Consider the following 22,210-nt stretch of genomic DNA (forward strand, 5'->3'; position numbering starts at 1 on the left):
ATCGAGACCATCCTGGTCAACATGGTGAAACCCCGTCTCTACTAAAAATACAAAACATTAGCTGGGTATGGTGGCGCGTGCCTGTAATCCCAGCTACTCAGGAGGCTGAGGCAGGAGAATTGCCTGAACCCAGGAGGTAGAGGTTGCGGTGGGCCAAGATCGCGCCATTGCACTCCATTCTCCTGGGTAATAAGAGTGAAACTCCGTCTCAAAAAAAAAAAGAAAATTCTATCCATGGCTTTTGTTAAACTTATTATTGTTTTCTGTATCTAGGGTATATTTAATACATATTCATTTTTTGCATTGGTTCTCAAGTCTTCAGTGGAACACATTTTAATAGAATAAAATAAAGTCTGGGGAAAATTAATTTACACATAAGGATAATACATATTCACCAAGACACCATTATTGTGTATGGGCTTTGTTGTTCTACTACTTAAAAAAAAAAAAAAGTGAGACCTGACATTCCTTCATCAGACTTTTAATAAGGGGATGATGCACTTGGGTGTTGTGTTTTGTTGTTTGTAATAACAATTTCAAATTGTTCATTACATTACATATCAGTTTTTGAAAGGCTAAAAACTGAATATCTCCCTTCAGAGAAAAAGAGTGATAGCTAACTTTTTAAAAATGCTTCTAACAGTTTGTTCACGGCCAGGTTTCTTCTAGCTAGTTTTCAGTATCAGAACTAAATGCCCCATATCCGAGAATTTTAGCACCAGAGGAATGGTATAGAACCCATAGATCATCCAGTGTCTCTCAAAATATGTCACATGGAACTGGATTGCATAGGTTAGACGATGTGACGCCAGAGTTTGAACCCCAATACTTGTTTCTATCTCCCTCTGAGGCCCCAAAAATATAACTAGCACATAGTACATGCTAAATGCCTGATGAATAAACGAAGTGGAGAAGTCAGCATAACAAGAATAGATTGAGAAAGATTATAGTGGCACTGTTTTAAAAGAACAAGTCTGGTTATAATGAAATCTTACGCAGCTGACCAGGCTGATGCAAAGGTTCCAGTCACATGGAAACATGCTTAAGAAAGAAGACTTAAAGAAATTGAGATATAGACTGTATTATACTATGGATCCAAACTTCAATGATAAGAAAGACTATCAGGAAACATTTTTGTTTTCTTGTTTTTTTGGTTTTTTGGTTTTTTTTTTTTTTTTAAAGAAAAAAAGGGTAAGAAAAAGGTGCCAAGTATTAACAGTGAAATCTCTTAGGGGTGGGATTATGGACAACTGATTGTTTTTTTCCTTTTTAAAAATTACATTAACATATGTAAAATAAAATTTGCCATCTTAACCATTCTTAAGTGTGGAATTCAGTGGCATTAATTTCATTTACAACATTGTACAACTATCGATACTATCTTTCTTATTCATCATCTTGAAGAGAAATTCTTTAACTATTAGGCAACAAATTCCTGATTTGGTCCCTCCCTCCAGCGCTTTGGCAACCTTTAGCCTTCATTCTGTCTCTCTGAATTTGCCCATTCTAGATCTTTCATACAGGTAGAATCACACAATGTTGGTCCTTCTGCATCTGGCATATTTCACTTAGCATAATATTTTCAAGGTTCATCCACAAGTGATTTTTTTGGAAAATTATTTTTGCATATTAAATTATTTTTTACAATGGAAATGTTATAGAAAGGAAACCAGAAGGCTTTGTGTCTCAGATAATGAGCAAGATACAGAGAAACAGGAGCAGGAAAGAGAAGCTATCTCATGCAGGAGGAATGAGACAGGCAAAAGGGCACAGGGCAGAGGACAGGCAGAGTCCCCAGAATGGCACAGAGAGTGGTGTCCAGGATTAATGGTCAGTAAGTCAGACTGCATCTCTGAAATCAGCCTAGCAGACAACATGTGAGCTATAACCCAGATCATCTTGCACAGCTCTTACCACAGATCCAATCCACTGACAAAAATACAGAGCATATTACTTACAATTGGAAGCCCTAATTTCACAGGCAAGCATATTTTGCATGAGTTGGCAGGTTACAAATGAACACAAGAAGACAGTATCTGTCAAGCCCCTTAGGAAACCAGGCAGAACCAAATGAAATTCCTTACCTGAAAAACATAAACACATAGCATATTAAAATTCAACAGGCAAATTTTATGTCTTTCTTAGTAGTTTAAGCCACATGTTTAATCAATTATTTGTTTTTCTCATGGCAGGCTATGGCAAGTGGATATTTAATTCTTTTTTTTTTTTTTTTTTTTTTTTCTGTGAGGTATATTCTTGTTCTGTTGCCCAGGCTAGAGGCACAATCTTGGCTCAGTGCAACCTCTGTCTCCCAGGCTCAAGTAATCTTCCCACCTTAGCCTCCCAGTAGGTGGGATTACATGTGTGTACTACCATGCCCAGCTAATTTTTTTTTTTTTTTGTAGAGACAAGGATTTGCCATGTTGCCCAGGCTGGTCTTAAACACCTGGTCTAAATTGACCCACCCACTTCAGCTTCCCAAAGTGTTGGGAAGGTGTGAGCCACTGCACCTGGCAGGATACTGAATTCTTTCTATTTTTTGAGACGGAGTCTTGCTCTGTCACCTAGGCTGGAGTGCAGTGGTGCAATCTTGGCTCACTGCAACCTCTGCCTTCCTAGTTCAAAGGATTCTCCTGCTTCAGTCTCCCAAGTAGCTGGGACTACAGGCGCCCACCACGACACCGGCTGTTTTTTGTATTTTAGGTAGAGACAGATTTTCACTATGTTGGCCAGGCTGGTCTCGAACTCCTGATCTCGTGATCCACCTGTCTTGGCCAGCCATGAGTCATTGTGTTCAGCCCTGAATTCTTAATTCAGTGCATATTTTTCCCTGATTCAAGACTATTTTGATGTAAATGTTCCTATATAGTATGATAATAAGTGCTCCTGATGCAAGTACATGGAGTCAGTGTACCAAACCTAACTCAGAATTGATGATGTTATTGACAGCATAATTAGTTATTTCTGGGACATAACAATCACATAATCAAATGGACCCTCAAATCCCACTTAAAATCTCATCCAATCCCTGAATTCACCCATTGACTTGTTAGGTACCTATCCATTCACTCAGCACATCTAGTGAGCACAAACTATGCTTGCTGATGACACGGACAGGAAAAGCATGATTCTAGCCATCAAGGACTAATATAATATAGAAATAAACTATATTCAAGCCTCTTCCCTCTTCACTGATGAATATCTGGAAAATAATTATATTAGTTTGGACTTCCTCTGCCTAGTCAATCACTGACTCAGTAAGTATATTCAGAGCATTTCTCTGTGCTAGGAATATGTAATACAGAAGCAAAGACTGCCCCATCTCTGGCCTTGGGGAACTTACAGTCTAGTAGTAAATACAGACATTTTAGTATAAGCATATGTAATGGGAGGGTCAAGCAGGGCAATGTAGTCTGGGCTAATGAAAGCTGCCTTGAAAAGGCACATTTAGATTGAGATCTAAGCCAGGCATGGTAGCTAACGCCTGACATCCCAGCTACTCAGGAGGCTGAGGCAGGAGGAACGGGAAGGGCCAGGAAGTCAAAGCCAGCCTGAGCAACAAAACAAGACCGTCTCAATCACCTAAGGCAGGTTCCCCAAACTACGGCCCGCGGGGCCGCGTGCAGCCCCCTGAGGCCATTTATCTGGCCCCCCGCCGCACTTCAGGAAGGGGCACCTCTTTCATTGGTGGTCAGTGAGAGGAGCACAGTATGTGGCGGCCCTCCAACGGTCTGAGGGACAGTGAACTGGCCCCCTGTGTAAAAAGTTTGGGGACGCCTGACCTAAGGGATGAACAGGAGTAAAGGAAAGTGTCATTTAGGTGTATGAAAGTGGTTTCCAAACTGTGTTCAAAGGACCGCGCCCCTCTCCACCCCCAACGAGGATTCTTAAGCCCCTCTCAGGGGATACATAAGCTCAAAACCACTTCTTAATAATGCAAAACTGTACATGCCCTTTTCCCTCTCATCTTGTTACAGTTGTGTTTTCCAGAGGCTACAGGCCTGAAGGCAGAAGCAGCCATGAGAACCCAGCTGCCCTACATTAAACCAGACTGTCCAGAAATGGCCAAAACCCTAACAAAATTCCACTCTTCTCACCAAATACTTAGCTCTAGAAACTATTTCTTTCAAAAATGTTACTTATATTAATACATAATAGGTATATTATTGTGATTTTAAAAAATGAATTAATACACATTCGTAATTTCTCGGTTCCCATTTCTAAAAAGGTAAATAAGCAGGGAATAAAAGCTCTTTGGTGTCCTCAAATATATTTAAGAGTACAGAGGGGTAAACTGTGGACTTGAATTAGGGGATGTGTTGATATAGATTCATCGATGGTAACAAATGTCCCACAATAATGCAAGATGTTAAGAAGAGAAACTACAGGGAAGGAGGAAAAAGCATCCATGGAAACTCTCTCTACTTTCTATGCCATCTTCCTGCTAAAGCTAAAGCTGCTCTAAAAACTAAACTCTGCTTAAGGGGGAAAAAAGAGTCTAAAAGAATGTCAAGACCAAAGGTTTGAGAACCACTGTCCTACAGAAAGGCAGAAGAGAAGCTAGTCGGTGAGGCGGGGGTGGTAGAAACAGAAGCCAGTGAGCCAGATGCTGGGGAACCAAGACTCAGGGTGCTGATGATTAGGACCAGGATGTGGCTCAAAAGGCAGTTTTTAAAAAGATAATGCTTCACAACATTCCTGCCAGAAACAGTTCTCCTCCTCTCTCCTAAACTGACGATAGCTAAGGAGGACAAAGAAAACCTAAGAGTCTCCGAGGCAGTCAGGCTCCAAGCATAGATCCAGGTGCTCCTTAGCGGCCAAATTTAGACATGAAGACTTTTCAGGTTTGCACTTATCTTACTCCTAAAGGAATTAAGGTGTGGTTATTGTCATTGTTTTAATATCTATTAGGTAACTGAAAAATTGCCCTCAAAGAGTTGCTGAAAACAGTGACATTAAGCTGAGCCCATGCTCACTGACATTACTTTCTTGTGCGCCAAGTAGAACACTAAAACTGTGAGCCACAGGAACATTCTGATTCTCAAGTTCAAGTCTTTGGGGGATGACAAATGCAAAGCCGAGGGGGGTAGGATATGGGTCTTTAGATCTGGCTCTGCTCTGAGGTAGGATTTTCTAAAACTGAGCAGAAACCCTCAGAGAGTCCAGAATAGAAGGAAAATTATGTATCTTTTCAGACTCAGGATAAGAATATATAGCTGCTGCTTTGTATTGCAACACAGTGTGGGGCAGGCTAGGTTCACTTTTCCTTCCATTGTTTCAACTGATACTCATTAAACACTACTATGTGTCATATCTGATGTCAAGGACCTGGTGATCAAGTTTAAGAATATATTTTAAAAAACAGGGCACAATTATAGAGCTTGACACATGTAATGAGAGAGTTAAAGAAAGGATGCTATGGGCCCCCAAAAAGAGGAACATGAGAAACATGACTTCCTGGAGGAGTTACTGTCAAAATCGAGGCCCAGTGGCTGATTAATATTTGGCCAGGTTAGTAGACAGTGGGGTATACAACAGTTAAGACTGGAGAAACGATACGGACTAAAGAGCGGAAACAACAGAGGATCCCAAAGCAGCCCTGGGAAGGGGAACAAAACTGGAGGCAGGAGAGTAATAGGGTGGTGATGGTGGTCCGGATGGTGTCCTCAAGCAGGCCAGGGGCAGTGAGGCTAGAGAGTACATGTGTTAACACTGACAGAGCCCAGCCATGACTGGAAACAGAGGTATGGGAGGAATAAGAGGAACACGGCACAGCCAGCCAATTCTCTACAGTGGGAGAGTTAACGGGGGGTTCCCAAGAATTTATCATGTTAAGACGCAGGGCACTCAGTGGTAGCCAGTAAACCTCAGAGATAGTGATGGTGAAGTTTAAATGAGAGAATACCCAATGTCTGTAAATGCCTAATGCAATTCATAAGAGCTATGGTTACTGTTACCATAGCTATCCTTATACCTGAGCATCTGTCAAGTAAGTAAGATATAGGTGATGTGATTCTATGTAAATCATAACCAAAATCCATTGAAAAACTGTTCTGTGGCAACCTGGATGAGATGGGAGACTATTACTCTAAGTGAAGTAACTCAGGAATGGAAAACCAAACATCATATGTTCTCACTCATAGTGTGAGCTAAGCTACGAGGATGCAAAGGCATAAATAAGAATGATACAGTGGACTTTGGGGGCTCAAAGGGAAACGATGGGAAGCAGGTGAGGGCTAGAAAACTACAAATTGGATCCAGTGTACCCTGCTCAGGTGACGGGCGCACCAAACTCTCATCAATCGCCACTAAAGAACTTATTCATGTAACAACATACCAACTGTTCCCCAAAAACCTATGAAAATAAAATAAATAAATATATAAAACTAGGTCCAGTCTGAGTAAAAAAGAGCAACTGTGCTTTGGGCCAGTCATTCATTATACAAGTAAGGCTGAGAGTTATAGCAAGTAGAAATGATACTACTGAATCAAATGCTGACCAAGCAAACAAAAGGGGAGGCCTCAAGATATGTTCTGGAATCTTTATTTTTAAGAGGAGGTTTTGTTTGGCCTTCTCAAGCAAGATCCAGATGATACAGAGCATACTTCTTCCACCTACTCCATAACGCAAGGGGAAGCATTTAAACTCAAAATGATGGTGCAATGAGAAATGGGGTCAGGGACAGCAAATGACGAAAACGCACACTCCTGGTGGCCAAGGCTCTGGTTAAGGCCAGGCAGAGCAGAAAAGGGTTCCTGTGGGTGATGAGGCTGAGACACATGCTGCAAATTAAAACCCAAAGGCCAAAATCCACTGGCAAACACAAAAACAAGATGGTCCCATAATTGGCAAAATAATAGGGACTCCAAAGCAAACATCCTGTAATTCTGGTCACGGTGCTGATGGAGGGCAGGGGCAGAAATCTGAAGAAACTGAAAAGAGTTACAGATATGATAAGGAGGTTGGGAAAATGGGCTTTTTTTTTTTTTTAAAGGGAACAAGAACCAGGGAATTGAGAAAGGGATCTTCAATGTTGCTTCTCCAGTAAAAATGCATCTCCGTCTAAGACAAAATCTACCATTACAATCAAATCAACAAGCTAGATGAAGTGTAAAATGAGTTCATAAAGTTTATAAAAGATCTCACAATATAGTTCCTCTAAATAGTGATTTGATTTGTTTAACAAATACCGGTTCATACATATTTTAGAAACATATACAATGTAATTGGTAACTATGGGAATCAGAATTACGAGAAGTCAAATTTTGCTGTATAGATCAGAAGTTCTCCATATGTAGTTAATGAACAGCTTGTATTTCCCCCACTTGAGGAAAAATGCTTACTTTGGAGTCCAATCCCAGATATATAACATTAGAATCTTGGGTTTCAGGAATGTGTTTTTTTCACAAGTTCCCCTGCAAGGTATTTTACATACACTGAAAGGTGAAAGTCACCCAGGGGAAGCAAGTAGACCCTGAAGGAAGGTCTCTTACATATTAACTGTTCTCAATCAACATAAGAAATACATAGTACTACTTGAAATTTTTGCAGGAAAAGAAAGAATACCACAGTGGGAGGCCTCACGAGACATTAAAATAAGCTACCAAAGAGGCTTGAAACCTTCCTTGTTATAAGATGCACCAGGTAAGTGATTCAACCTCTCTGAACCTGTTTCCTCATCTTTAAAATGGGGATTAAAAATAGTTTCAGAAATTTGTTATGAGGGTTCACTCAGCTAATGTGTTTATTTTGTACATGTGTGCCTGGCACCAGGCAAGAGCTTGGTGAATAAAGCTATAATTATTTAAGAGGAACAGCTGATGAAAATGGTAGACCTAGTCCTGCAATCGAAAGATGAGAAAAGTATCAATCCCATTTCTGCCCTTACTCTAGCACAGAGACTGAAATAAATGTAAAGATCCTTCAGCTGGAGCCTTCTCATGAAGAAAGAAATTGTCCTGCCCCCTGCTGGGCAATGGTGCACTGACAGAAAGAAAGCCTGGAGAAATGTTCCCAGCATCACAGCCAGGCTGCAGCCTTATTGTGTGGCAGGGTCCCCTTCAAAGAGCACACAGTGTCTCTCCCTTTGTCTACTTTTGATGTCTCTTTTCAATCTAACATTATGATGTCGCACTGACCTTCGGAGAAAAGATCATTGTTGTACACAGTTCTGATAAGCCGCTTTCTAAAAAACACTTCCTGGATGCTAGCAGTATGTACTTCTTACCAAGTGGAAAAGACAGTGATCTTGTCATTTAATAGTGGCTTTAGGAAAGAGAGGGATGACAAAGGAAGTTTCCAAATGTCACTGAAGAATGGCCTTTCCAAGTATCACCGAATCAAATGCGGGCAGTGTGTAAGGACATATGTGTGCAATTTGCATATGCATGTGCATGCCATGTATATGATCTTTCTCTAAGGAAAATATACTAAAACTTTACACTCAAGTTCATGTAACAATTTTACAGTTTAAAAGATGTACAATATTTAGAGTCAAAAGACTTGATCTGCAATCAGTTTTTAAAAATGTCCTTCGTTATTCTATTCTTTCAAAAACACAGAATTTCTTATAGAAGCACTTTTTAAAAAGCTATTTATCCTTAAAGATATCTCATGAGGTTTTTTGCTTTTTGGAAACGGGGTCTTGCTACATCACCCAGGTTGGAGTGCAGTGGCACAATCTCAGCTCATTGCAGCCTCAACTTCCTGGGCTCAAGCCATCCTCCCATCTTAGCGCCCCCAAGTAGCTGGGACTACAGGCACAACCCACAAGGCCCGGCTAAATTTTTTTTGTATTTTTTGTACAGACAGGGTTTCATCATGTTGCCCAGACTGGTCACAAACTCCTATAGTCAAACAACATGCCCACCTTTGCCTCCCAAAGTGTTGGGATTACAAGCGTGAGCCACGGCACCCTAGCAAAGATATCTTTAAAGATACTTAGAAGTAGCTTTAGAATCAGATTCAAAATTCAGCTTCTGTTTTTTACTTTATTAGGTAAATCACTTAACCTCTCTAAGGTTTAATTTTCTCCTATAAGATGAGGAAATGTCTACTTAGGTTTGGGGTGAGGAATAAATAAAATAATGTATGAGAAAGTGCTTTATAATTGGTAACCAATCAAAGCAATGTAATTTAATATCAAAATTAATAACATAATTAATCCAAAATGGCTGTTCTCCACAAAACGTTAAAAGTAATCTTGTAAATTACACCTGTAATCTCAGAGGTACAATTCCTAAGCATGCAGAAGCAAGCTACTAAGGTTATGGTGTCATGCAGGCATGTATTTTTGGTTGAGGACAGGGCCTTGATGTGTGTTGAGAGTCTCTTCTCGATCAAACTTCAGTCTGGTTCCTATGACCCCTCTTTTCTCACAAGGCCTCAGCCTTAACTACTGTCCTGTCTTTGGCTGGCCAGCCCAGTCTTGGCAAAGAATCCTACTACGTCATATCCCACCCCGACCCTAGTCCTTGACAGGTGATCATCTTGGCCTGCCTTCAGGAAGAATCCTGTTAGGAGAGTGTAGCCAGAATCCCTCTACTCTGGTATCTCCTCTTAGTCATTTTCCATCAACTGACCTCCCCTCACTCCCACCTTTGCTCATTAGCTATAAATTCCACTTGTCCTGGCTGTATTCAAAGTTGAGCCTGATCTCTCTCCTCTATTGTAATACCCCTATTACAGTAGTCCTCAGTAAAGTCTTCCGGACAATTTTAACCAGTGCCAGAATAATTTTTTTCTTCCAACAGTGTCTAAAAGAGAAATAGGGAAAGAAGGAAAGATAAATGTCACAGTGCAACACCAAAGATGGCAGAGACTGGGATAAGAAAATCTGGAAAGATTCATATATCCTGACTTGAAACTGAATGCCTGAGAACCATAGGGATGCACTGCAAACACATACACTCAGTTGATTTTGTGATATCTAAATCATCCAGGCTAATCAGAATTTGTGGTATTACAGACACTCTGCCATCGTCAACCCAATGAGAAAACAAAGAAAAATACTAACACAAAGCACTCTCCCATGTTATCTCACCGAATCTTCACCAGACACACCTATGAAGTGGATATGGCTATTATCCCAATTTTATTGGTAAAGTAACTAAAAGTTAAAGAAGTAATCTGTAACACCTGTAATCCCAGCACTTTGGGAGGCCAAGGCAGGTGGATCACCTGACATCAGGAGTTCGAGACCAGCCTGACCAACATGGTGAAACCCTGTCTCTACAAAAAATACAAAATTAGCTGAGCATGGTGGCACATGCCTGTAATCCCAGCTACTTGGGAGGCTGAGGCAGGAGAATCGCTTGAACCTAGGAGGCAGAGGTTGCAGTGAGCCAAGATCATGCCATTGCACTCTAGCCTGGGCAATAAGAGTAAAACTCCAACTTAAAAAAAAAAGTAGTTTGTGCCCATGTTATATAGCTGGCAAGTGAAAGAGTCTAGGCTCAACCTCAAGCAAGTTGATTCCAAAGCCCATTCTTTTTAATCACCACACAAAACTGCCTCCCAAGGAGTAATATCCAGGAGAAAGAAAAAGTAAAGTTGAAATTCTAGGAAAATCAGAAGGGCCCAGAAGGGGTGAACCACCTAACTTCAAGATCATAGGCATGGGAAAAAAAACCACACAGCTGCAGGTACAGGCTGTAGAGAATATGTAAATGAACATAATGTCTAACAGAATGAATAACTTACTGTACCCTCTGCATTAGTTATAATCATACAAAATCTTTCTCATTGATCTTAGGGATTCCCAAAGAATTTCTTCAATTCCCCAACCTCATTTTCTGTTCACTTGAAATCTATCACATGATAAATACTGCTATAATATAGTGACTTTTTACCAATTATTTTAAAGGGTAAAAGCAAAATCCACAATTCCTTCTCATTACTGAGAGACAGAATTTTGATCACAACTACAAAGTGTGAATCAAGCAAATATGCCAGGAGGTGATGTCAAAACAATGGCACATTTACAATTAATTTCCATTCTCATTCAAGTGATGATAGCAAGAGGAAAAAAATAACGAGTTAATTACTGAAGAAAGGAAAATAATAACTATTTTAAACATCTATCAAGGACTTACAGGGCACAGGAAAACTCATTCACCCAATTTTACGCTCACTCACTTGTTTTCATCCCCAGATTTCTGTGTGTAACATCACTTTTCAAGACCAAGAAAGTTATTCCACAAGCTTTTGAAACAAGTACTTCATTATATGTAGTTCATGATTCACTTTTTGATGTTGGGCCTGCCTTTTCATTACTGCCACTTTCAAAGGCAATGTCTTAAGGAAAAGCGTTTCGTGTAAACCGGGTTTTCCCCTTAAAGGCAGTGCTAGTTCTAGGCAGCTAAAAGAACTAAAGCTTCGGAGAAGGCCTGCTGGGTTTCCAAACAATTTATTCTCACTATTTCAAACCAAATATGCCAAGTTACAAATGACCATATGGCGACGTCTTAGCCAACTAGTTTGGATTACTGTCCAAATTAGAGACTAAATCTTGGAGGTTACACTTATTTAGAGTAAGTATCAGCTAGTTTTCTATCTTTAAAAAGAAGTATCTTTCATATAAAGAGAGGTGAGAAAGGGACTGGCCAATTAAATCACTGTTACACCACCAATAGTTCATTCATTCATTTTCTTTTTTGAGATGGAATCTCGCTCTGTCACTCAGGCTGGAGTGCAGTGGTACAATCTTGGCTCACTGCAACCTCCACATTCTGGGTTCAAGTGATTCTCCTGCCTCAGCCTCCCTAGTAGCTGGGAATACAGGCATGCATCACCAGGCCCAGCTAATTTTTGTACTTTTAGTAGAGATGGGATTTCACCATGTAGGCCAGGCAGGTCCCTAACTCCTGACCTCAGGTGATCTGCTCGCCTTGGCCTTCCAAAGTGCTGGGATTAGGCGTGAGCCACCATGCCTGGCCACCAACAGTATATTTACATTCTATCTATTAACGCTTACAATTCACTCAAGCAGGTAGTTTTCTCTAACAATCAAAGAGAAAAAGCTTAGAAAGCTTAAGTAATTTGGACAGGTTCAGGGTCATATCCGACCTGATGATCGAACCCATACTCTTTGCTCTATACCTTTGGTCTCTGATATCAGAATATTCAGTCAAGCATGTGAAAGTGTATTTGAATGAAAAATCACTGTTTCGTATAAAGTGGTTCAGGGGCAGGGAAACAGTATGGGTGGTAATTAGAATTCATTTCTTCTAGATAGTCTGTGATACAATCCAGCATCAAGTGGTAGGAATTTACATATAGGCATATAACATGATTAGGTGTTCTAAGAAAATGTAAATGAAACCCAAGGATACAACTGTATACTTTTATGGCCTACAGGAAGGTTAGCATAATGCTTTAATATTTTCTCAGGTGAATAATGTAATTAACTTACTCACAATTGAGTAAGTCTGAAAAAATTCAGGCAACAGCTATTCTGCAAAGTTACCATTATTATTAAAATAAAATCTTATTAACCTCATGCCAACTCATTTCAGATACTACTAATTTGAGAAAACTGTTACCCTGGAGGCAACTTTATGCATTATCATTCTGTAATATAAACACTGAATAATCTAAACCTAGACAATTCAAAATCCGTCATTTGTGGTCACTTACATTTCAAATTCATAGTTTTACCATTTCTTACTTCTGAATGAGCTCTCCCCTTAAGTCTTTAAAATCATTTCAACTTTCAGAATGAGATTCCGAAGATTTTCTATATCTGGGAACAACTACACAATGTTCATGAAGTTAAAAATTACTGTGTTGGGGTTTATGGACTTCTATCTTTTTCAACATAGTTCGCTCTGTGATTGATCCCCACTTACCGAGAAGAAAAGGGACAATCCCATGTAGTTCTCCCTAAGAAAATATAAGGAATTAGAGACTACACTCTGCTAAAGATGGATTCTGAAGATGGCCAGTGGGGAAGAAATTGTGCATGTTTTTGCACAGCATAAGTAAGTTAAATGGTGGTGCATGATGGTGTGGATGAGAACAATGTTCTCAAGTGATGGGAAGCTAGAGAAAAGAGAAGCTGGAAGACTTCAGTAAAAGTGACATGTACTAGTAACTTTAGAACACTTTAAATCTCTCATAAAAACATGAGTAAAGGTCATACTTCTCATGGGGATCCTGCTTATTTAAATACAACCCTGCCCTAAGACAGAACAACCAGAGCATGTCCTTATAATTGATACATGTTCATCCCAGCCTCCGGCTCCTGATGTCAGCAGAGGTCTCTACCCTAACAAGTTTTTCATAAGCATTTCTGTACATCCTGAGATATGTCCTTTGCCAACTGCACACACTCTGAAGTGAATTATGGTGGTACAGTCTCTTCCTGTAAACTACCTCTATGAAAAATTACAGTCATATTTCCAGATGACACATTTTGAACTCATCAGGAGACAGTCTTATCTTCAATACAGAGTGTTCAGAGAATAGGGCTAAAAATGAAAGCGATAGAAGACAGTGCCTACATTTCAGTCTCAACTAAAACAACATAATACTCACATACACAAACAAACCATCATACAAGCAGGATACTTTATTACTTATTCTTGATGAAAAACAGAAATCCTCTGGTAATGAACTTATGTATGAACCCATACACGGAATGCCAAATTTGAAAGCATTTTAGTTAAAGAAAATAACTCAAATACCATATTGAAATAATTCTTTTCAGACACTTAAGAAAATATACTTGAGAATCTCATAATTTATCACAGCTCTGGGTACTACCTCCTTGCCCGGAGGTTTACAAAATCACTTAAGAGTCCTTCTCAAATTATGTAGCTTTCCATTTGCTACTTTTTAACAGTAACTTGGAGAGAAAAATATATACAATTGCCTACCGTTAACTCTTTTAATTTTCACTGAGTTTCAGGGCACAAGCACTGACTTATAACCATTCCAGAGGACCAAAGCTGGAGGCCAGGGAGAGGGCTTCCACACAAAGGAGGTTTTCTGAAATTTTAAAATAAAGAAACTCCAATGTAGCTATATAACCAGTGATTAGTTTTTTTCAAAAATGTGCCATAAATTAAATCTCTGGCCAGGTGCAGTGGTTCACACCTGTAATCCCAACATGTTGGGAGGCCAGGGCAGGTGGATCACCTCAGGTCAGGAGTTCAAGACCAGCCTGGCCAACATGGCAAAATCCCGTCTCTACTAAAAATACAAAAATTAGCTGGGCATGGTGGTGCACACCTGTAATCCTAGCTACTCAGGAAGCTGAGGCAGGAGAATCGCTTGAACCTGGGAGGCAGAGGTTTCAGTGAGCCCAGATCACGCCATTGTACTCCAGGCTAGGCAACAGAGCCAGACTTCGTCTTGATCAATCAATCAATCAATCAAGTTTTATAAATAGAACCATATTCTCCTAGTGACTTAAACCATCTTCTCAGAAGTGTTTTAGTTCATGTGGGAACTATTAACTGCTTCATCTTTTAAGTTTCTCAGCCACATGATTTAAAGAAAGAAAACCTAAAATAAATCAGTTGAGAAATTAAATATTCATTTCTGCTTTCTCTGGTTTATAAAGTTGAGACATTCATTGGTTTAAAAAGCAAGACTCACTTCAAACTTTAACTAAATGTGTCACCTAATTTCCCTTAAACTGTGAAGACACAATCTTCTCTAGGGAGATACTTCAGAGCATTTCTTCTCTTTCCAGAAACTTCCTTCAGAAAAAACTGGCTTGAGACCCATTTCTGTGATATCACAGCATCTTACACACACAAAGTTCTAAGTCACCTAAAATCCTAGGATCAAATTAAGTGGGTTCCAACCAAAGCAACAACAACACTTGCTGACTTCAAAGTTCTGCTGACTCGAGATAAATCTCCTAGTCCTAGTTGGGTCTTTTCAGAGAAATGCAGAAAAGACTCCCTAAAATGCAGCTGTTGAGCCAATCACCTTTTTATGGAAACATACAAAGTGGAGCATCTAGGGAGAGAAATAAAGCTTACAAACAAAACTATGGGAAAGGAGAGAGAGAAAGGTCATTCATCCTTTTCAAAGATGCTTACTTACACTATTGATTTTATTCTATTCAAAACCACGCAAATATTAGACATCCATTCTGACTGCTCTTTTCTTTTAATCACTTGGAGCTCATTTCTAAAAACAGCACTCTTGAAATACCTGGAAAAAATGTCCTTTTTGGTCCTCAGTGAGCCAGATTTTGCAAACTGCCCACACGAATCCATTACCATATTTTATCCAGCCTGCAGTATATTTATAATATTTTAAGTAAATTAATTTCCACTATATATTCCCAAAGTAGCAGTTCTCAAATAGGGGGACTATCATGCCCCAGGGCACACCTGGCAACCTCTGGAGATATTATTGGTTGCCACAAATGGGGGATGCTACTGGCATCTAATGGGTAGAGACCAGGGATATGGCTAAATACCCTACAATGCACAGGACAGCAGCCCCCACAACAAGCAGTATTCTGCCTCAAATATGGCAAGGTTGAGAAACTGAGAAATCAATTAATAACATTGTTGTTGCCTTCATTCAATGAGGGCAGTGTTTCTCAGAAAGGTAAACTTTCTGACTCAAAACTCTTTACTGGCTCCAACACACACCTCCAAGAATTCTGAAAAATAGGCAAATGTTTACTTAGTCACCGCATTTTAAAAACAAGATACTCAAGGAACATATGTGCTGGTGAATGTTAGAATTCACATGTTAAATCCATCTAATCCTTGCGAGTTTTCTCATATATGATCTCATACGTATTTTCTTTACCACGGCCCCAGAAAGGAGAACTGTTACGTCCAGTGGGGACCGGCGGAGGGGAATGGAACCTGAAACTGAAGGAAATGGAAATGAACTCATCTACACTTTCCCAATAGGTGAGCAGGAGAGCAAGGAATTGAATCAAGTCCCTAATTTTAGTGTTCTTCCTCTCAATACATGATGCCCTCCTCTAGGACAGTTTTTAAAATACTGAACTGAGCTGCTTTAATTACAACGATCTCATCCGATGCCACATAGTCATGGATGTCACTGAACTGAACCCATCCAAGTGTCAGTCTCCTTATCTATAAAATGGGAGTGTGTCATGAGGAAAAGAGGAGATAATGTTCCTTACATCTGTGCTTAGCACAAAAGAAACACTCAACTACAACAGGCAGCTGCTCTTGTTATTCTTGTTAGTGGGATCTCAGGACAGTGTGTGCCATTATAACAGAACATTATCTGAGCAACAAACCAAAAGAGGATAGAAAACCCAACATTAAAAAAAAGCATTTACTACAAAATACTATCTATCTCAACCAGCAGCAGTGGGTGGGGGGCAGAAGAGGCTGATTTCAAGTTACACGGAGCACGAGACCAATCAAACAGAAGCCTTCAACATTTACTTGCATTTATTTTCTTTTCTGTTTTTAAAGGCATAACAGAATGGTCTTGATTTCAAAGTCATGGGGCAAAGCTGGGGCTAATAAATGTGGGCTTGAATATGTAATGTGTTCTAGTAAAACTGATAGAGTCTATACCTCCTTATTTAAAGAGGTAGTGAAGAGATGAGAAAGACTCAAAACGGAGCCCATTTTTATTTGAGTAATATAGCACTGAAATTAAGATTCAGAGTTCTAGAATTAGCCTGGATTCAAATTTTGGCTCTAGCATGTAACTAGTCCTGACTAGTAGAAAGCCACACAACCTTTCTAACCTTCAGTTTCCTTGGCAAAAATGAGATGATACAATATATGTAATATTGTACCTTCATCTAATAGAATTATGTTGGGAGTCAAACTCTCAACACAGGGTCTGGCATACTGCACATGGGGAATAAATGCTAACCACTGTTACTATGATTGTTGTCACCACTATCTTACTCCTCCACTTTCTCCTCCTCCCCTTCCTTCTTCGTAATGCCTAGCTGTAGGTCTAGCTCACAGGAGTTTCACAATAAATGTCTGCTGATTAGTAATTGTTTATGACACACTAGACACTGCTTTAAGAGGTAGTTACTACTATTATTCTCTTTTAAAAAGGAAGAAACTGAACCAGAAAAGGTAAGAAACCTGACCAAGGTCACATAGCTAGGAAGCAACAGAGCTGTAAGTATTTTTTTAAGAGATGGGGTCTTGTTCTGTCACCCAGGCTGGAGTACAGTGGTGCAATCATAGCTCACTGCATCCTCAAACTCCTAGGCTCAAATGATAGGAATACAGGGATATTAAAGATAGGAATAGATAGGAATACAAGACAGGAATACAGGCCCACACCACCATGCCCAGCCAATTATTTTATTTTTTGTAAAGATGGGGTCCCACTATGTGGCCCAGGCTGATCTCAAACTCCTAGCCTCAAGTGATCCTCTTCCTTTGGCACTCAAAAAGGTAGGGTTACAGGCATGAGCCACTGGCCCAGCCTACAGCTGTAAACTGAGCCCAGGCTGTCAGGCTGCAAAGCCTCTGTCCCTAGCTACCACACAACACTGCCTTATGATAGAAGAAGTGAAAGACATGGTTTGAGGAAGTTCTCATCAACATAAAATCTCAACAGATGAGACCCACCTGAGAAAGAGGGAAAGAAACCAAACTCTTGAGATGGCCAGTCAGAGGGAGGCTTCCCAGAAACACTTCTTTGGACAAAGGAGTAGAGATAGGCAGAAAACAGTCTTTGCGTGCAGTGAGCTTGTTTGCCATTTTAAACATACGTAGCACCCACAGACAGACAGGCGGCCTGAAGACAGAATCAGAGATCCCAAACACTGAAATCATGCAGATATTTAAGGATGAAAGGAGGTGAACTTTCCACGGGACAGATGTAGCTAACCAACCTATGTGATCTGAAATATTCAAGTCCTCTTGACTTCCACCAGGCACATTCAATTTCCAGAGTGCTCTGGGATGTACTAGGCAAAAGATGGTATGTTTCAGGGAAAACAGTTCTCAGATATCACAACTTAACATCCATACACCTTCACCACCCGATTGTGAACTAAATTACAGGGGAATAATTATTAGATACAAGATTGCAATGGAAGAATCGTGTCCTGGTACAAACAAATGGAGTCAAATGAAGAATACTGTTAGACATTTTTATAAAGATTCAATTATTTTTCCAATAGACCTAGTAATAGTCTTGTCCAGTAAGGACTCTTCAGAACTGCAGCAAAATGCTAAATTCCAACAATGCTAAGCCATTTCCTATAGTAATTACATGAGGTTTCATTTCTAACCTCTCCACACGCTTTCATGTCTGTCTCTTTTCTAGCAGCAAATGCAGAGAGGTTAAGAGGAGCAAGCCATTTTGTTTCAAGCCAGCCACAAACCAAATGCACAATGCCACAAAAGAAGTCTTTATTCTATCAGCCAGCGGGTTCCTCATTAACCGGCAGAGAATGAGCCTAGAATGCACAATTTCATGTTAATCACAGAAAACAGATGCCCATGATGGCTGCAGGTAAAACTGATTGTTTTTGCCTCTCAGTACCACTCACTAGGGAATGTGATCTGTTTCATCTCCACCCTCCTTTCAAGGATTGCTGAGCCCCCAAGTGCTTGTGAAAACAAGTCAGGTGTGGTGTGGTGCTGTAAAAAATGAAAAATGGTCCTGACAAGACAAAAAGCTGCATTTTCCATCTTGTTCTTAAATGGGCTTAAATAGACACCAAATGAGGACTGTTTAACTCTTCCCTAGCCACATCTCAATAGAGCAGACTGGAATAAGAGCCTAAAAACTTTTCAGGAGGCCAACAGGGTGGTGGTGGGAACCACCCCATTTTTTCTTTATGGTAACTCACTATCCAGGTCTCACAATACCCCAGAATGGCTGCATTTCACCAAGTAAAAGCCACTTCCAACACCTAGGGTCTACTATGAAGGCAGTCCATGAATAATCACATCTCAAGTGGTTTCTTTCTCGCTCCAACGAGAATCACAAATGCCTCCTGGAAGGGGATTCCACTAACTTTTCAGCTCCTTGAACATCCATTTCTTCCTTCTCAGATTCTGAAACTCTGAACAGAGACTGCTGATGATATAGGAGATACATGCAGCAGAGGTGACATGCAAGGCACTGACTGATTCTATGAACACCAGCCTCTCTTAGGAATCTCATTACTGCACAGCAGGTGAACAAGTGAAGTACAAAGAACGGGAAGAAAAAAAAAAAAAAAACAGGAAGAAAAAAATGCACAGATTTCCAAAGGATGCCATCATTATTTTACTTTACAATGATCCCAAGAAAAGACTACTCATTGTTCATTTGTTCATTCACTGGAGAATCATGAGCAGGGCCCAAAGAAACAAAAATGCTATCAGTAACAATAATTACTTTCTATTTGTTTCTTTAGTTATATCACATGGTTGTGTTATTATAGGTTAGGCACTCTGCTAAGTCCTTTACATTCTTTTTATCACTGAATTCTTACAACCACCACTGATATGGGCACTATTGTTTTCCCTGTTCTCTAGATAAGGAAACTGAGTTCCTGAGAAATTGAGTATCTCACAAGGTCACACAGCTAGTAAGTGGTTGAGATAGGACTGAAACTCTGGTCTGCACAGTAATTCATACAAGCATCATTCTACCCCTTCTAGAATGTGGTCTAAATGCAGGCATAACTTCACGTACAAAGGTATTCATTGCTGCATAATCTGGAACAAATAATGGAAAAAACATCTATTCCCCAAAGTAGCAGCAATGGTACATTTTCTGAAGCATCCCTACTACTTTGGAAGATATCCATTCAAAGGGATATCTGCAGTGCAAGAGGCTCTCTGACCCTCCTCTTTTCCTTCCTGAAAGCAGGGATAAAACCCCCATATGGAAGTGTCCTCCCTATACTTTCAGGAAAGTCACATTCATATCATCAAGGATGGGAAGTTGAGACCAAGATAATTCTATATGAACAAACCTTGTTAAAATAATTCTTACCTTCCTTCATCCTCCCTACATAATTCAGTTACTTTTCCAGAATTGTCTATGTTCAACCAAATATAAAAGCATCTAGGTTTTGCTACTTCCTTAGATCTACATTTCCATATAAGGGTTGCCATGCCACATAAGACTTGTATTACATAAATTGATAGGCTTTTCTCTTGTGACTCTTTATCAGGGCACTTTAATTCTCAAGCCTGGCTGAGAAAAAAACAGGAAGGTGAAGGTAAAAATCTGTCTATCTTGCAATAACATTTATATAGCACACATCACTTGTCACCCCCTTTTAAATAGCAACTCATTTAATCAAAACAACCCCAGAAAATTGAGGCATAAAGAAATAAAGTAACGTTCCCAAGTCACAGAGCTGCTAACATAAGGGCTTGATTCCAACCCAAACTGTCTGAATGCGGTATCTGTGCCCATAAGCATTTCCCTACACTAATGGTAGCAAAATAGCACAGTCTCCTTATCGGAAGTGTAGGTATATTTCACATCGTACATGTGCTTTTTTTTTTTAAAAAAAAAAAAAAAAAAAAGGAAGAAAGAAAAGAAAATCATGAGCCTGGGCACAGTGGCTCAGGTCTATAATCCCAACAAGTCAGGAGGCTGAGGTGGGAGGAATTTGAGACCAGCCTGGACAACATGGAGAAACTCTATCTCTACAGATAAATACAAAAATTAGCCAGGTGTGATAGTGGATGCCTGTAATCCCAGCTACTGGGGAGGCTGAGGTGACAGGATCACTTTACCTTCGAAGGTGGAGGTTGCAATGAACTGAGATCACACTGCTGCACTCCACCCTGGGGACAGAGCAAGACTCTGTCTCAAAAGAAAAAAAAAAAAAAAAACCTGGTTGTTCAAAGGATTATAGTGGGTGTTAACATGGTCTATGGTCTTCCTTTTCCTTTTATGATCAACATGAAATCCTCAAACACAGTAACCAAAATTTCTAGTTCCACACCCATCCACTTACCATAAAAAAGAATGTAGATGTGAAAATGGCACGATACTTAATGATCAAGAGATTCTCAGGTAAAAATGTAATGTAAGCCAGCATGATATTAGTTATTGTTGTGATTCATTCTCTGTGCTTCTCCCCCTCCACTCTCCTCTCCCCCACTATTCAAAAAGGAAAGGAAAATCTGAATGTCTAGCTTTGACATTGCGAGGGCTGCTGATATTCTGTTTTACTATGTTTGCTATGTTTTCAAAGGAACCAATGTTTTAAAAGAAAAGGAACATCAGTTTATTTAATTTGGTTCTTCACTTTTTACTCTAAATCAAAGTTCAATTTACCTTAGAGTTTTAAAGAAGGCTGACAACTGAGGCCTTTTGGAAAGATCACCTCACTCTACAGAATACTTAGGGGAAAAATTCATCAAAAGCAGACAGCAGACATCCACCATCCACCATCCACCATAAATCAGCTTCCTTTAAAAAAAAAAAAAAAAAAAATCCTCTTTAGAATACAGTGAGAAAGTCGTGTTATTTAACTTGGCTTCTTGGAAGGAATTTCAGAAATTATTTTAGTTTCTGGAATAAGCATAGGTGTAAACACACAGATTTAGTATATGCCTGGGGCTTGTTGATTTCTCCTACATATTTAAAAACAGAACCTCTTGTTTTGTCCTTTTTTACTTGGCTCACAAAGTGACATGGCAACAGACTGTATATTAATTTTCTGGGGATTCAGCACTGAATCAAGAAGATGACCAAAAAACGGACACAATTAAAGAAATTATAGAAACTAAATTAAGTCGACCTAACAATGAAGCCGATTTTCAGAAAGAGGGAATGTCCCCAAGGTAAGGAATGCATCCTTCTCATCATGGAAGTCAATGGATGGCCCCTAATGTGGTGTTCTCAGTGCTACAGAATTTATCCAACATTATGTAACTTCCCTGTGATCAACTGTTATAGAATAAAAATATTTGGCAAAGAAAACAAATCATATTTATAGGTCTGGTTTTGGGAATAAACCTTTACCAAAGGAGGATAAAGGCTATTGATCCCATAATAGGATTGCCATTAAGCACCTTGGTTTTTATTTGAGGTAAGGCCAAGCATTTGGATGTGGCACTGGCAGGGACAACTATAAAGAAACCAATGTTCAACTACTCATTAGGCTCCAGAGTGCCATTAATGCCCTTTACGAACTTGGGAGAGGTGTACTACTCTACCTTAAATATAATAAAGAAAATTGAATTTTAAAACATTTAAGTAACTTATCCAAAGTCATTTAGCTAGAGTTGGAAGAGTCAGGATTCAGGTCCCCAG

General features: G+C 39.7%; 1 protein-coding gene across 22 annotated transcripts in view; it reads right to left on the minus strand.

Annotated features, from left to right (window-relative positions):
- Positions 1-22,210, minus strand: part of MAGI1 (membrane associated guanylate kinase, WW and PDZ domain containing 1) — a 680,038-nt gene that overhangs the window by 388,379 nt on the left and 269,449 nt on the right. The gene's annotated exons all lie outside the window — the stretch shown is intronic.

Source organism: Saimiri boliviensis, chromosome 8 (assembly GCF_048565385.1).
Source record: "Saimiri boliviensis isolate mSaiBol1 chromosome 8, mSaiBol1.pri, whole genome shotgun sequence".
Lineage (NCBI taxonomy): Eukaryota > Metazoa > Chordata > Mammalia > Primates > Cebidae > Saimiri > Saimiri boliviensis.